General features: G+C 34.4%; 1 protein-coding gene across 2 annotated transcripts in view; it reads right to left on the bottom strand.

Annotated features, from left to right (window-relative positions):
- Nucleotides 1-12,732, bottom strand: part of RARB (retinoic acid receptor beta) — a 769,998-nt gene that overhangs the window by 535,086 nt on the left and 222,180 nt on the right. For both annotated transcript variants that reach the window (XM_034955988.2, XM_034955989.3), the window contains one exon: nt 3,829-3,880. The gene's annotated coding sequence lies outside the window, so the exon portion shown is untranslated. The remainder of the gene's footprint in view (nt 1-3,828; nt 3,881-12,732) is intronic.

The following is a 12,732-nucleotide window of genomic DNA, read 5'->3' as shown; positions in this document are numbered from 1 at the left end:
CCTGAGAATAAAAGTTCAAAAATATTCAACTGCAATCAGAAATGAGGAGATCATTCGAATCTGGCATTTGGTAATTAGAGTCTTCCCTGAGCCTTGCTAAGTCACAAAGTAGTGCTTAATTCTATTTGACTCTCCTAAACCACAACTTCTGAGACTCTTAGTGATATGGAGTAAGAGGAGCTACCAGTGCTTTTCTTATCTTGAAGCTGAGTCTGAAAATATAGCCCGTGGTAACCCTGTGCAAGATCCTAACATCCCAAGGTCTGTTTCCTCATCTTTAAAAAAAAAAAAAAAAAGTCTCAAACTACAAGGTCTACAGACCCCTTTGAACCTCAAGATTTTACGACTGTGGTAGTCTTTAAGTTGTTCCTTAAACTTTAGTCAAATTCCACCGGCATAGATTTTGCCTTATTGGAAGCATTTTTCACTCACATTTATTTCATATTTTTATTTAGGCCTGTATATTTTTGTTTTTTTACCTTATGTGCATTTAAAAATTGACAAATTATGGCACTGCCATACATACTAAATTGGCTTCACTTACTTCAAATAGAAGGTAGCCCATAAAAAGAAATAGGATGGAAAGCAAACAATGTAATTGAGTCCAAGTTAGATGGCATGGCTTAAGGAAAGCTCTGAGTCTCAAATCTGATCTCTCTCAGTTACAAAGAGATACAGAAGACATAATACCTTCAAATCACCTTTCTTATCAAGAGAATCAGAAGTTTTAGAGCAAAATTGAGAGGGGAATAAAGTAATTTCCTCAAAATACAATTTGTATGATTTAAATCATTGCAGGTACCACCATTGGTATAGATTCTATTGTATTTGCTGGGGAAAACCTTCTGTGGCTATTCAAAAGGGGGTGTTACATCTTTAGACTCAACTCCAGACAACTGAAGCACTGATACCCTTTATTATTCCTTGTCTCTAAGAAGCATCTCAGAAGTTGTCCTAAGTTACACAGTTCTCGTCTGAAAAGCCAAAGGGGAGTTTCACAAACTCTATGAGTTGTATGACTCAAGTTTTGTCGTTCCTAGTTTTGAACATGTGCATTTAAAAAAACCTTTGAGACATGATTCACAGACTCTAAAATTCACCTATTTAAAATGTACAATTGAATTTTCCCATGTATTTACAGAATTTTGCAACTGTCACAATGGTCTAATTTGATAACATTTTTATATTTCCCAAAAAGAAATCCTATACCTAATTAGCAGTAACTCCCCCATCTCACCTCTACTGGCCCCAAACATAGGCAACCAATAAGCCACTTTCTGTCTCTAAACATTTGCATATTCCGGACATTTCTTGTATATGTAGAATCATACAATATGTGTTTTTTTGCACTGGCTTCTTTCACTTAGCATAGTGTTCTCAAGGTTTATTCAGGTTATAGCAAGTATCAATACTTATATTTCATTATATTGACATATCATGATTTAAGCAGGCTTTTATTTTCAGTTACAATACACAGTGAACATTTTGAACATGTATCATGTGAACTTAAGTAATCTTGTAGAATATTTTCTAAGAAGTGAGGCAGTTGGGTTATAGAATGTCTATAATTAAAATTTTAATACATACTGGCCAATTTCACACTAGAAAAAGTTATTTCATGCTACGTTCCCATCTACAAGGAATAAGAGTAGAGATTTCCTATGGCTTTGCCATTGCTGGATATTATTGAGGCTACATTTTGTCAATAAAATGCAAAACACAAAATATAGCTTTTATATGTATTTAAATATTAGTATGCTTGAACACTTTTTTCATTTTCTTTACTGGCCATCGCTATTTCTTCTGAGAATATCCAGTTAATATAATCTATTTTCCCACCGAATTATTTATATTATTTTAATGGATTTATTGATATAAACATGTTCCATTTTCATTTACAAAAATGCTTTAGTTTCATTTATCTTTTGCCATAAAGATATTTTATACTTCTATATTCTTGTTTCCCATCATTGATTCTTGATTCTACTATTATTTTCTTAAGTTGAAAACCACTTTTATTCTATATTAAATTCCAATATTTAGATTTTTTCCAGATGTGCTGTTCTACTGATTTCATTCTGTACTCTTATGCCAGTGCCAAAATGTTTTAATTATTTAAACTTTATTAGAGTATATGCTGTGTTACTAAGTTGGGTAAGTTCTTTTTTCAAAAATTCATATACTTATTCTAACAAATCAACATTAACTTGAATCACTTTTTTCCTCTAAATTGTAAACCATAGTCATTATTAATACTTAACTAGTATAAAACACCTTTCTCTCCAAAATATAAAACTTAGTGGATCAACATATTATTATTAAACTGCAACAATAAATTAGCATTATTCCAGCTTACATTTGAGTTTAGATAAAGCAGCTAGCTCTGAATAAAAAGCAATAGGAAAATAAAATACCAAGAAAGCTGTCTGTGTTCAAATCTTAAAGTACTCAACTGAATGTGTAACTATACCAAGCAGAGAAGAAAACAAAGTTACAAAGTCATAAAAAATACATTAAGTTCAAAATCAATTAGAAAAAAGCAATCAAGTTATTTGGAACTGCTATAGAAATTCTGTTTTAAAATACCAATTGAACTTACCCAATAGATACACTGGAAGATTAAATAAAAATATGATTATAATAAAAGAAATTTATAGTTAAGCAGCATCACATCAATTCCTTATTTCTTCCCAGTACACTTTGATATGTTTACCTTTGCTATTATTTGTATGTACATATTTATCTTTCTCCCAAAATAATAATGAAGGAAATGATGAATAAATGAAATTTTATTTTCACTGTAATTAGATTTTCCCTCTAAAAAGTATTCTATCTTTTCAAATCACTATGAATTAAACTATAATGTTTCCTTCATTGCAAAAGTTCCAGGCCAAGTATGTTAATCCTTTCTCAGGAAAACTCAGGACCATTCTGGTAATAGTTATGTCTACACAACCTTTCCCAACAGTTTGAAACATGAATTTTAAGGGGATCCATATGATGTAAGTCTTTGAGTTGTTGAGATAAAGTAAATTTGGCCACTTCTTCCTTACACAAATGCTTCATCTGTGTGAATACATAAATTCTGCTTTTACCCCATCCCAAAAGAAAAAGTCTTTTCTTACCTACTAACAGATAAATTACATAAATAATTTCATTTAATCTTCAAGATAACCTTGCAATCTGGGTATCAGTACTCACACTCTACTCATGAAGCCAGCGAGTCTACCTACCTTAACCAAGGTCATGGCTAACACTGGAAACTCAAATTCGGTTTCTGCCATCTACTCCCATGATAAACATTATATTTCCCCTTCAGCTTCATTGTTTTCTAAATCAACTTGATTTTTTTCCTTCTGTATTCCAAGAATTAGCAAACTACAATCTGCAGGACAAATGTTGCCTGTTTTTATAAATCTCATTTTATTGGAATGTAGTCACACCATTTGTTTACATTTTGACCCGAGCTGCTTTTGCAACACAACAGCAAGGTTGAGTATCTGTGACAGAAGCTGTAGGGTCCATAAAGCCTAAGTATTCACTATCTGGCCCCTTATAGTTTGCAACCCTCTGCTCTATACCATCCACGTGTTAGCAGGGAGAAAATAAGACGCTCTATCTCTACAAAATATACATAAAAGAACAATTTGTAGAACCATTTTTATATATAGTAAAAATATAAATATTGGTTTTTATGTGTATATAATAAGCACTTTCAAAATTCATATGCCAAACTACGGTTATATTTGAAGTGCTAGATTATGGAGAACTTTCATGTTTTTCAAAATATTTGTTCAAATGTAATTTACTTTTTCTTTCATTACTTACCAGGTATGGGTCTTAGGGCAAGTTACTTCATCTCTGCAGTACTCTGTTTTATCTGTAAAATAAGTGGCTGGATTAGACAGTCTTCCAAATCCTGTTCAATTTTAACATTCTATCACTGTATTTAACACCGCTACTCAATTTTGTTATGTAATTTAATTTTGATAACTATTTTAATAGGGAAAGATGCTTGCCAGGGATCCCACAACTTAAGATTTTCTATTTACCATTTCTAGTGGAATGTCATTTTCACCGACAACTCACTTCTTTCAGATTCTGTCAATGTAAACTCTTTCAAGAGAAAAGTCACAGGAATTCTAAGATGCTACCGTATTTACCAACCTAAGACTACATTTCTCATCAGAGATTATAGCAAACTCTGATTTGGGGGGACAAAGAATCCTCGGCCCTGATTTTGCTTGCTTTTTTTTAAATAGGAGTTTTGTTGCTGTTCCCCTTCTATTACTCGTATTCTCTTGTAATTTGTTCATTTGCTTTTGTAAACAGCATCACCTTGAACTTTGTCTCCACAATGCTCATATCCTAGAAGCTCCCATTTCCTCTAAATTTGATTTTGTTTCTAGTTTTATTTTTAAAGCAGCATTACAAATCTTAAAGCATCATTAAATATGTATTCTAATTTCACATGAAATACAAAGTACAGAACATGGTTTTTTAGTCATTTTATGACTACTAAAATGACAAAAGTTAAAAATAAAAACAAATACCAAGTAAAAGTGAGGTATGGTGAGAGTGGATATATTTCCAGCTAGTGGAAGTGTATATCGGTATGGTTTTTTTCTGGGGGATATTTTTCATCATATATCCAAAGCCTCAGGAGTTTAACAAAGCAATTTTACTTTTAGGAGTGTGCCCTGAGGAAATAATTAAAAGCAAGGAAATAGATAGGCATCCAAGTATTTATAAAAATGAAAAACTGGAAACGAATGTACATAAATAGTCGCTTAGGTTAACTCAATTGAGATGCAACAATGTAATTAAATACTATGCAGCCACTAAAATTATATTATAAAAAATGTAAAATATCATGGGAAAATTCTCATTCCAAAATGTGGAAAATGATTGTAAAATAATGTGTATAGTTAGATTTCTTGTACTAATGCACGTGTATAAATATTTATGCATGTGTTAGAAAGTGACTGGGATACTGGCCAAGGCATTAATACTGGTTATCTCTTGGTGGTAGAATTATGGGTAAAATTTTTTTTGGAATTTTTTTGTAACTTTCAAGTTTTCTACATTGATTGCATATTTTATTACCATAAGAATTATTTAGGAGCTATAAATTACAAATATAAAAATTTTCAAATGTCTAGATTATATTCACTCATAGGGACCTGTCAAATCTATGTAGAACCAATCATTTTAATAATTCAAAAATCATGTCATTTTAATGGAATCCAATAACAAATTTTTGATCAATTGCATAATCAATTGGTTGGTTTTTGTTTTTATAGGAGAAAATTAAATTAGTAATAGTGAACAATAAAGAAAATAATACAATAAGATCATCTACCCCACTCATGCCCCTCTTATTCTGTGTCTTAGGACACTGGGTTTTTTTAATTTCAAAGATTTTATTTTAATAAGTTGTAATAACTGTACTTATTTGCTTTTCACTTGGTTTTGGAGATGCCCATCAAAGCTTCATGAGGGCATGGATTATATCTTACTGGTTGATTTAGTACAGATTTCACATTTGTTCAATGGCCAGAGATAAAAGGACAGAACTGTGTAAGTTTTATACAATTTTAAAACCAAAAGTCATTAGATTGGTCAGTTCCTTTAACCTATAAAGACCCTTTTGTGGCAAAATGTTCCCTGAATTTCACCACTTGGAGTTTATACAACCCAACCACACAAAAGCAAAGCATACTATATCAACATCCAGGGTAATTATGAAAATCAAGACCATTAATCTTTATGACTGAGGGAAAGTTAACCTTCTTTACCTATACTGCCATTATTTAATTTTATGCCTTTAAAAGATTACATCTGATAAATCAGCTATAATCACAACTTTGAACTCCAAACATAATTAACCAAATGGCAACTCAGTGCCATTTAGGTGAAAGTTAATGGACAGGAAGTTTATGCTCTAAAGTCAATTTTTATAACCTAAGCAAAGTGGAAGTGCAGTACATAATTCAATATTGGTTTGGGCAGCATCAAGAGGGGAATAGTTTAATTCAGGAAAAATAATCAAATATAATGATAATTGTTCAGAAGTATATCTTTGTACCACAATTCTATATACATCATTTTTATTTAAGTAATAATTCAATTTCTGTAAGAGCTCTTTTAGAAGACTTTATTGGTCAAGTTCTGAATACATTTTCGATGGTAAAAAAATCCAATTTATTTTAAAATGATAGTTTAGCTTTCTCAATCATTTGGAATAGTCTTCTTCTAGTAAGTCTGAATGAATAAGGACTCATCATATTCTTAAAATAAAAAAGCAAGCATGAGTATAAATCAAAAGCCAAGAAACTGAAACAAAAGAAGTCCTTTTCATTTTTCCTTTGAAGCTGTTCTCATCCCATAGGGTCCACAAATGAGTAAGTCTTTCCTATGCCAAGTCTTTCAAAGCAAAAATTGGATTCAAAGTTACTCAATTAGCTGGCAAATTCAGTCAGTGAGGCAAGCCAACATAGATTAATTGAAGCTTTATTTTTCTATCTATTTTTGCTTATGATTTCCCTAAGAGATTAGGAATTTAAAATTCAGTCTCAAGGACAAGTATTTTGTTTTGAATTTTAAGTGTGGACAAATGGCCAGAATACTGAAACCCAACTCTTATTCTCAAATATAATTTGAAAAATTATGGAGATAATCACAAGTCCCTTAATGATGGAGCATCTTACCTTAAAGTCATAATGGGAACACAAGAATGCTTATTGCAAAAGAATCCTAAGATTCTATTCCTGACTGGCTTATGACTGCCAACACGGGCTGGTTTGTGGGTTCAATGCAATAAGCATGGAAGATTCAGCAGAAATACTTATACTCTTTAAATAAAACAGTGGGACCATTTAGGCTCAGCCCATAAGCTTCAAGACTGAAAGCTAAGACTTTGAGTAATCTACCCGATTATGGATGATGAATCATGGCAGAAATCCCAAGGTACATGGGAAACATACTGGGGAGTGCCACCATGAAACACAACTTCTGAACATCTAACAATGAAGTTCATACACTAACCATATGGTTTACTTCAAGGCTTAGTCATTAGTGCTACAGTCAATCAATTTACACAGACTTCAGCGAGTCACTCGTCATTAAGGAATTTTTTCTCTAACGATTCTAAGGAGGGGCAAAGGAAGAATTGTATCAAGATAGCAGTTTGTCTTTAAGAGACATTATATTTTGCTGAATAATTAAAAGAATTCTATCCTCTCAAAATGGTGATGGCAAAACTCTCAGCCAAAATAAGGGTTGAATTATCTTATCATATATACAGGTATGTATATCATATGATACATTGAGATACATACAAGTATATAAATTGGGTATCTATTGGGTATATACTAAAGAATTCACTATAATGAAACTGCTACTAAGAGGATCTATTGCTCTGGGACAGAGTCCCAACTTTTAAACATGTGGCAAGAATCCAGTAGATTTAAGCACTCTTCTCCTTTTATATTTGCTTTCTGTATTCTAGAAAGTTTTCTGTAATTGTCCAAACAATATTTATTCACATATTAAGGTCATTTATTTTAGATAGTCAATGTTGCAAACTGATAGGCTACTGGGCAAATTATGTTCACAAAATATACTTTTGAGCCAGTATTCTTCAAGATTGAATTTTATCGCTTTTAGATGGGAATCTCTGTGGCTTTCCAGAAGCTTTTCCCTCCCATGATGTGCTACACCCAGCCATTTGGAAGCTTTCTCTCACTAAGGTTATCTGCTTGGCCTCTGAAGGCAGCTGAGATGGCTACCCTGCTTCTGATTTGTTTTCCTAATTTAGGCTGCCTAGTTTGTGTTGATTCTGTTTGACCAGCCTGTTACCAGCAGGAAATAGATCTCTTGACCCCCTGAAACCTCTCCCTGCACATTGGGCTTTGAAACAAGATGACACTAAGAGTTGGGCATGTTTCCCGGCAGGGTAATAGGGAGTTCTTTACTGTTGGGACAGATTGGTTAGATTAAACTTTGTTCCCACAGCATTTAACGATAATCATGGAGTAGCTAACATGACTGGTGTGGCAGATGCTGTCAGAGCACTGCCCACATGTCCCCAGATCCCTTTACCATCTTAGAACATGCCAGCTCCCCATGTACTTTCACTCCCAACAGCCAGCACCTGTGACTCTTTTTGCAGGCTTGCTGAATAGAGGAGGTTTAAATACACCAGCTTCCTGGTTTCTGGTTGTGATGATTCCGGGGTATGCCCTACCCTAATTCCAGAGCCTCTGAGCAGGATCAAACCGAAGTTACTCTCTATGTAACTACGCTTGCTACTGTCCCTTTATTGGCCTCCTCTTTCTAGTCCCACTCCTCCCCAATTCTTCCTAATAACGTTTCCCCCAATCTTCATCACAAGATCTATTTTCTGGAGAAAGCTACTTAAGACAGCTAGTTTCCCAAATTTGTAAAGAGTAAGGATAATGGGTAGCCAACTCTTCTAGAGACCCTGTAGTTTCCATAAAACAAAGTATTATAACTCAAGCTGGAACTTGTGCATATTATATGTACCATCTCTGTATATATATTGTACTTTCAATTCTTAAGGGCCCTCAGTGCATAAATCAGTTAGACAATGATGATTGTTGTTGACAGCAGAATTATTCATCAAATACATTGATGGTACTTGGCAGGTACTCCATGACAAGCCAAATTTGCAATCATATTCAAAAATATCTGCCGCTATCAATGAACTATGGGATACCTCACAAGGTCAGCTTCATCTTCTTTTTTAATTTACCAAATGACAGGATTAATTTACAAATACAAATCCCAAACCGTGACATGGTTGTGTATTTTAAATTTTGAATAATATTTCTGAAATTTTGGCTTTTAATTTGTTACTCTTGAGAATTGCTTTTGAGCAAAAGCAGAATGGAATAAATGCTAATGATATACAAGTCCCTGGTTTCTGAAACCGGTGTCACAATTTTCTAATACACGAAGTATTTAGAGACTGATGAGACAGTACATTATATCTACATGGTAATTTAGTTCAGAATTCACAATTATTTTATTTTCAGTATTAATTGCTTTTGTCTCTCAATAAATGACTCTGTAGGAAGTGGAATTCAATTTCATTCATTTTCAATAATTGAGATTGCTTTGAACTAGCTCAATAACTCTCAGCTCCTCTTGGCCTTCAATATATTGCTAGTGGTAGCACATAAATAATCTGGGTTTTCTTTTCAGATTCCAAAGCAGGGTTGTCTGGCCTTTGGCAAAACAGCTAGGTAGACAGAGTTTGTGCTCCACAGTTTGTGCTCCATTTTCCAGCTCTTTTGCTATGCTCTACTCAGCATCCACAGTTTCCCTGCATCTCAGGTTTCTCCTGCTCCCCCTTTCCCCTCAGGGGCAAGTGCTAGGAAATATTTATATACACACTGTTGAGAGTCAGCCTTTCTGACTTCACTCATCCTGTGCCTTCTGTCTGAAGTAGCTTTCTGCCTTCAAATCCAGATATACAAAGTGAGATCATGGTTCACACCAAACACGACCATCTCCACAGCTCTCCTGCAGACCTCCCCAGGTAGAAGAGGGCATTCAGCTCCCTCAGGACTTCTCTGTATCTCTCCTATGCTTCTTCATCTTCCTACACTGATTTAGAGGCATTCACATGGCTCCCCCAACTAGTACACAATCAATTTCTTAAGGGTGTGAATCACAAGCCATTCATCTATTTATTTCACGTAGTGCTTAGCCAAGTTCCCTGTCAAAAAACATCTGAATGAATAAACCAATGGATAATTAATGTATGCACATTTGGTTTAAAAGAGGCTTGTCTATGAGTCTACATTTTAGACACATAAAACTACTTCTTTCAACACAAGTCTCACTAACTCACCTCAGATCCTTTGTTCATTCATAGGTTTTAGCTTTGATCAAGCTGTACTGGAACTGTGTCCACATGGACTCCCCACTCAACCCCCATGAAACCAAGAACTCCTCAAGAGCAAGGACAATGACCTGCACCAGGCCCAGAGTAGGAGCACAAGCCATATCTGTAGGATGAATGGGATTACAATGCCCTGTGATTTCATATGTTCCTTTCCAAAGATACATTTCAAAAGATGAGTGCAGGCAGGGCAGTTAATGGACCACTGCATTTGAGGTCACATTCTTAGGTCAGTAATGAAGAGAGATGGTAGCCTTCCTCATAAACCCTAACCTTGCTCCAGTTCCGTAACTGATTTGGGTACTCTACAGAAACTCTACAGAAATTTTGTCACCTAACATTCAAAGCAAAGTGATTTCCAAAAGCACTAACCTATCAGAACTCCATCAACATTTATGGAACACATGGGCTATATTTATTGGCCTGAGTGTTCTTTGTATTTGTTTGCAAGTCACTTTCAAAAGTGTTGTAACTGTTTTCCTCCACAACTTACAGATGCCTAGAGGAAAGGACATCTGACTTTTTTAAACCAAAGTTCAAAGTTCCGGCTGGAATGGCAATGCAAACTTTGCATTTGTGTTTTAGGAACTGCCGCCAAGGATTCAATTCAATTCAACTCAATAAACATCTACTATGGACCTGCTAAGCAAAGGAAACTGCTTTTGGATTAAGGATGTGTCAGATATAAATGGAACCCGATTCTTACCCCTAGGAAAGCTTGCAGTCTTGTGAGAGAAAAAGACAGGTAGGTGACCATGTATGATACAAGGCAGAGGCTGGAAGTTGCAGCAGATTTTCTTAAGAATAAGTTGTTTAATGTGATTGTATGAAGGGATAAAGTTAATTATCACCATCAAACCTTCTCATAAGCCACACTCCCTTGTAGTCCAGGGGTGCTGCTATTTACTAGGTTAATTACGTCGCTTCAATTGCTTAAAAACTATAATCTCTCCCCCTCAGCCTACTCCACTTCTTTTCCCCTTTCCTTAAGGATACTTTCCAATTTTCAATGTTTCAATTAATTTTCACTCTGAACTCACATCTCAACTAAATTGGAATGCTCCAAACTATAAACGTGCTATTAAAAGTTGGGTCCAGGTAATCTAGAGGAAGGACAATCTCACTGCTTCTGCCAAATTGCCTTCTTTCTCAGCATCTCACAATCTAGAATCTTTTTTTTTTTTCTATGACTTTTTTACCTCTCACTTGTGACCCCACTTTTACTACTCCTGGCTTCTCTTCTCTTGTCAAACCCAAGAAGTCACATACGTATTTCTAGATGGAGAACACAAAACTACCTCTGATGTAAGGGAAGAATGCTTTAGGATAAAGATAAGAGAATATGATTGTTAAATTGCAATCTACTTTACTATTTTCACCTGAAGAACTTCCTTCATGCACTAACCTTCAGGAAAATACTTTCAATTATAATCTAACCAACTTTTCCGTGCTGCTATGTGGTTCTCCATCTAGTCCATCTAAAAGAGTTAAGACATTTCCTACCCTATTTTAGTTTTTTCTTGTACATTTGTCATAAAAAAGGAAAATATATCTACTTACATTTAAATTTTAAATGAAGAAAAAACAATTTTTAGTACAGTATGCCCCAATTATTGCATGGGATTTACTTACACTAAAATGTATTTTTTATATACAAATCAAATTTACTTTGGTGTCCTATATTTTTATTTGTTAAAGCTAGCAATTGTACTTCTCTGTATCTCAAAATTGAGTTTCAATGAATCTGTAATAGAATTTGGGAGGCAGTTAGGTGTGATGGTCAACAGTAGAGGCTTGGGAATCATATACACAATGGGATGCATCCTCTCTGTCACATATTGTGATAATAAGGGCTTTAAACAAATATTCTTGTGCTCTTTTCCTCAGGATGGATGTAAGTTACATATCACCTCCTCCGTCCAGTTTAAGTTAGGTGTAGGCCAATTAGCTTTGGCCAGTGAAATGGGTATGAGAACCTTTTCCCATTTTCTTCCCTTAGTGCTCACAAAAGCATATACCGAGATGGAGCCTCCATTAGCCTGGGTCCCTGAATATCCACAATCAACAAAACATCTTATACTGTGACTGTAGCATGAGTGTCAAATATATTTGGGAGGTAGAGAGAGGGTTAGAGAAATTGGTAGGATAACATAGCTTTTGTGAGAAAGTCTTTTCACACAGAATCCATTTCTCACCATTTTTGTACCTGTTTCTTTCACAGTCCATTTAAGATGCTTCCTCCCTTCAAGCATAGAAGTAGTTTCTCATCTGCATAAATTCTTAGCTTGGCCATGTTCTCTCCTCTATCATACCCCTTTCTCTCTGTACTTATGATAGCTTATCTTGCATTATTTTGTTTATATGCTTGTCTCATGGTCTTTTCTGAACTGTAACTTTCTTGATCTATCTATCATCTAATAGCTCACTGTTCCTAATGAATAATAGTATCTTTAAAAATATTGATTAAATTGAATGTGTAGTCTTATTTTTATACATGTAGGTAACAAAGCTCTATTAACAATAAAACTTTTTCCTTTACTATTTCAAAGATATATGGCTTGATCTTTGCAAATAATCTTATTCTTCTCTCTTCTATTTTCATGCACATAGGATTCAAAGAGGCTGGATTCTACTTTGGTTTTTAGGCATAAAGCATCTTTAGACAGTTCTTTGAAAGTACTTAGAAGCTTCTTTTTTCTTTCTTTCCTTATAATCCTCAGGTCAGGGCCTATCTTAACGCTGGAAACACTCCCTTTCTCCTACAATAACAAATATAATATTCACAACAACAATTACACATT

The sequence above is a fragment of the Pan paniscus genome, chromosome 2, assembly GCF_029289425.2.
Source record: "Pan paniscus chromosome 2, NHGRI_mPanPan1-v2.0_pri, whole genome shotgun sequence".
NCBI classification, from domain to species: domain Eukaryota; kingdom Metazoa; phylum Chordata; class Mammalia; order Primates; family Hominidae; genus Pan; species Pan paniscus.
This window is presented reverse-complemented; position numbering and strand designations above follow the sequence as displayed.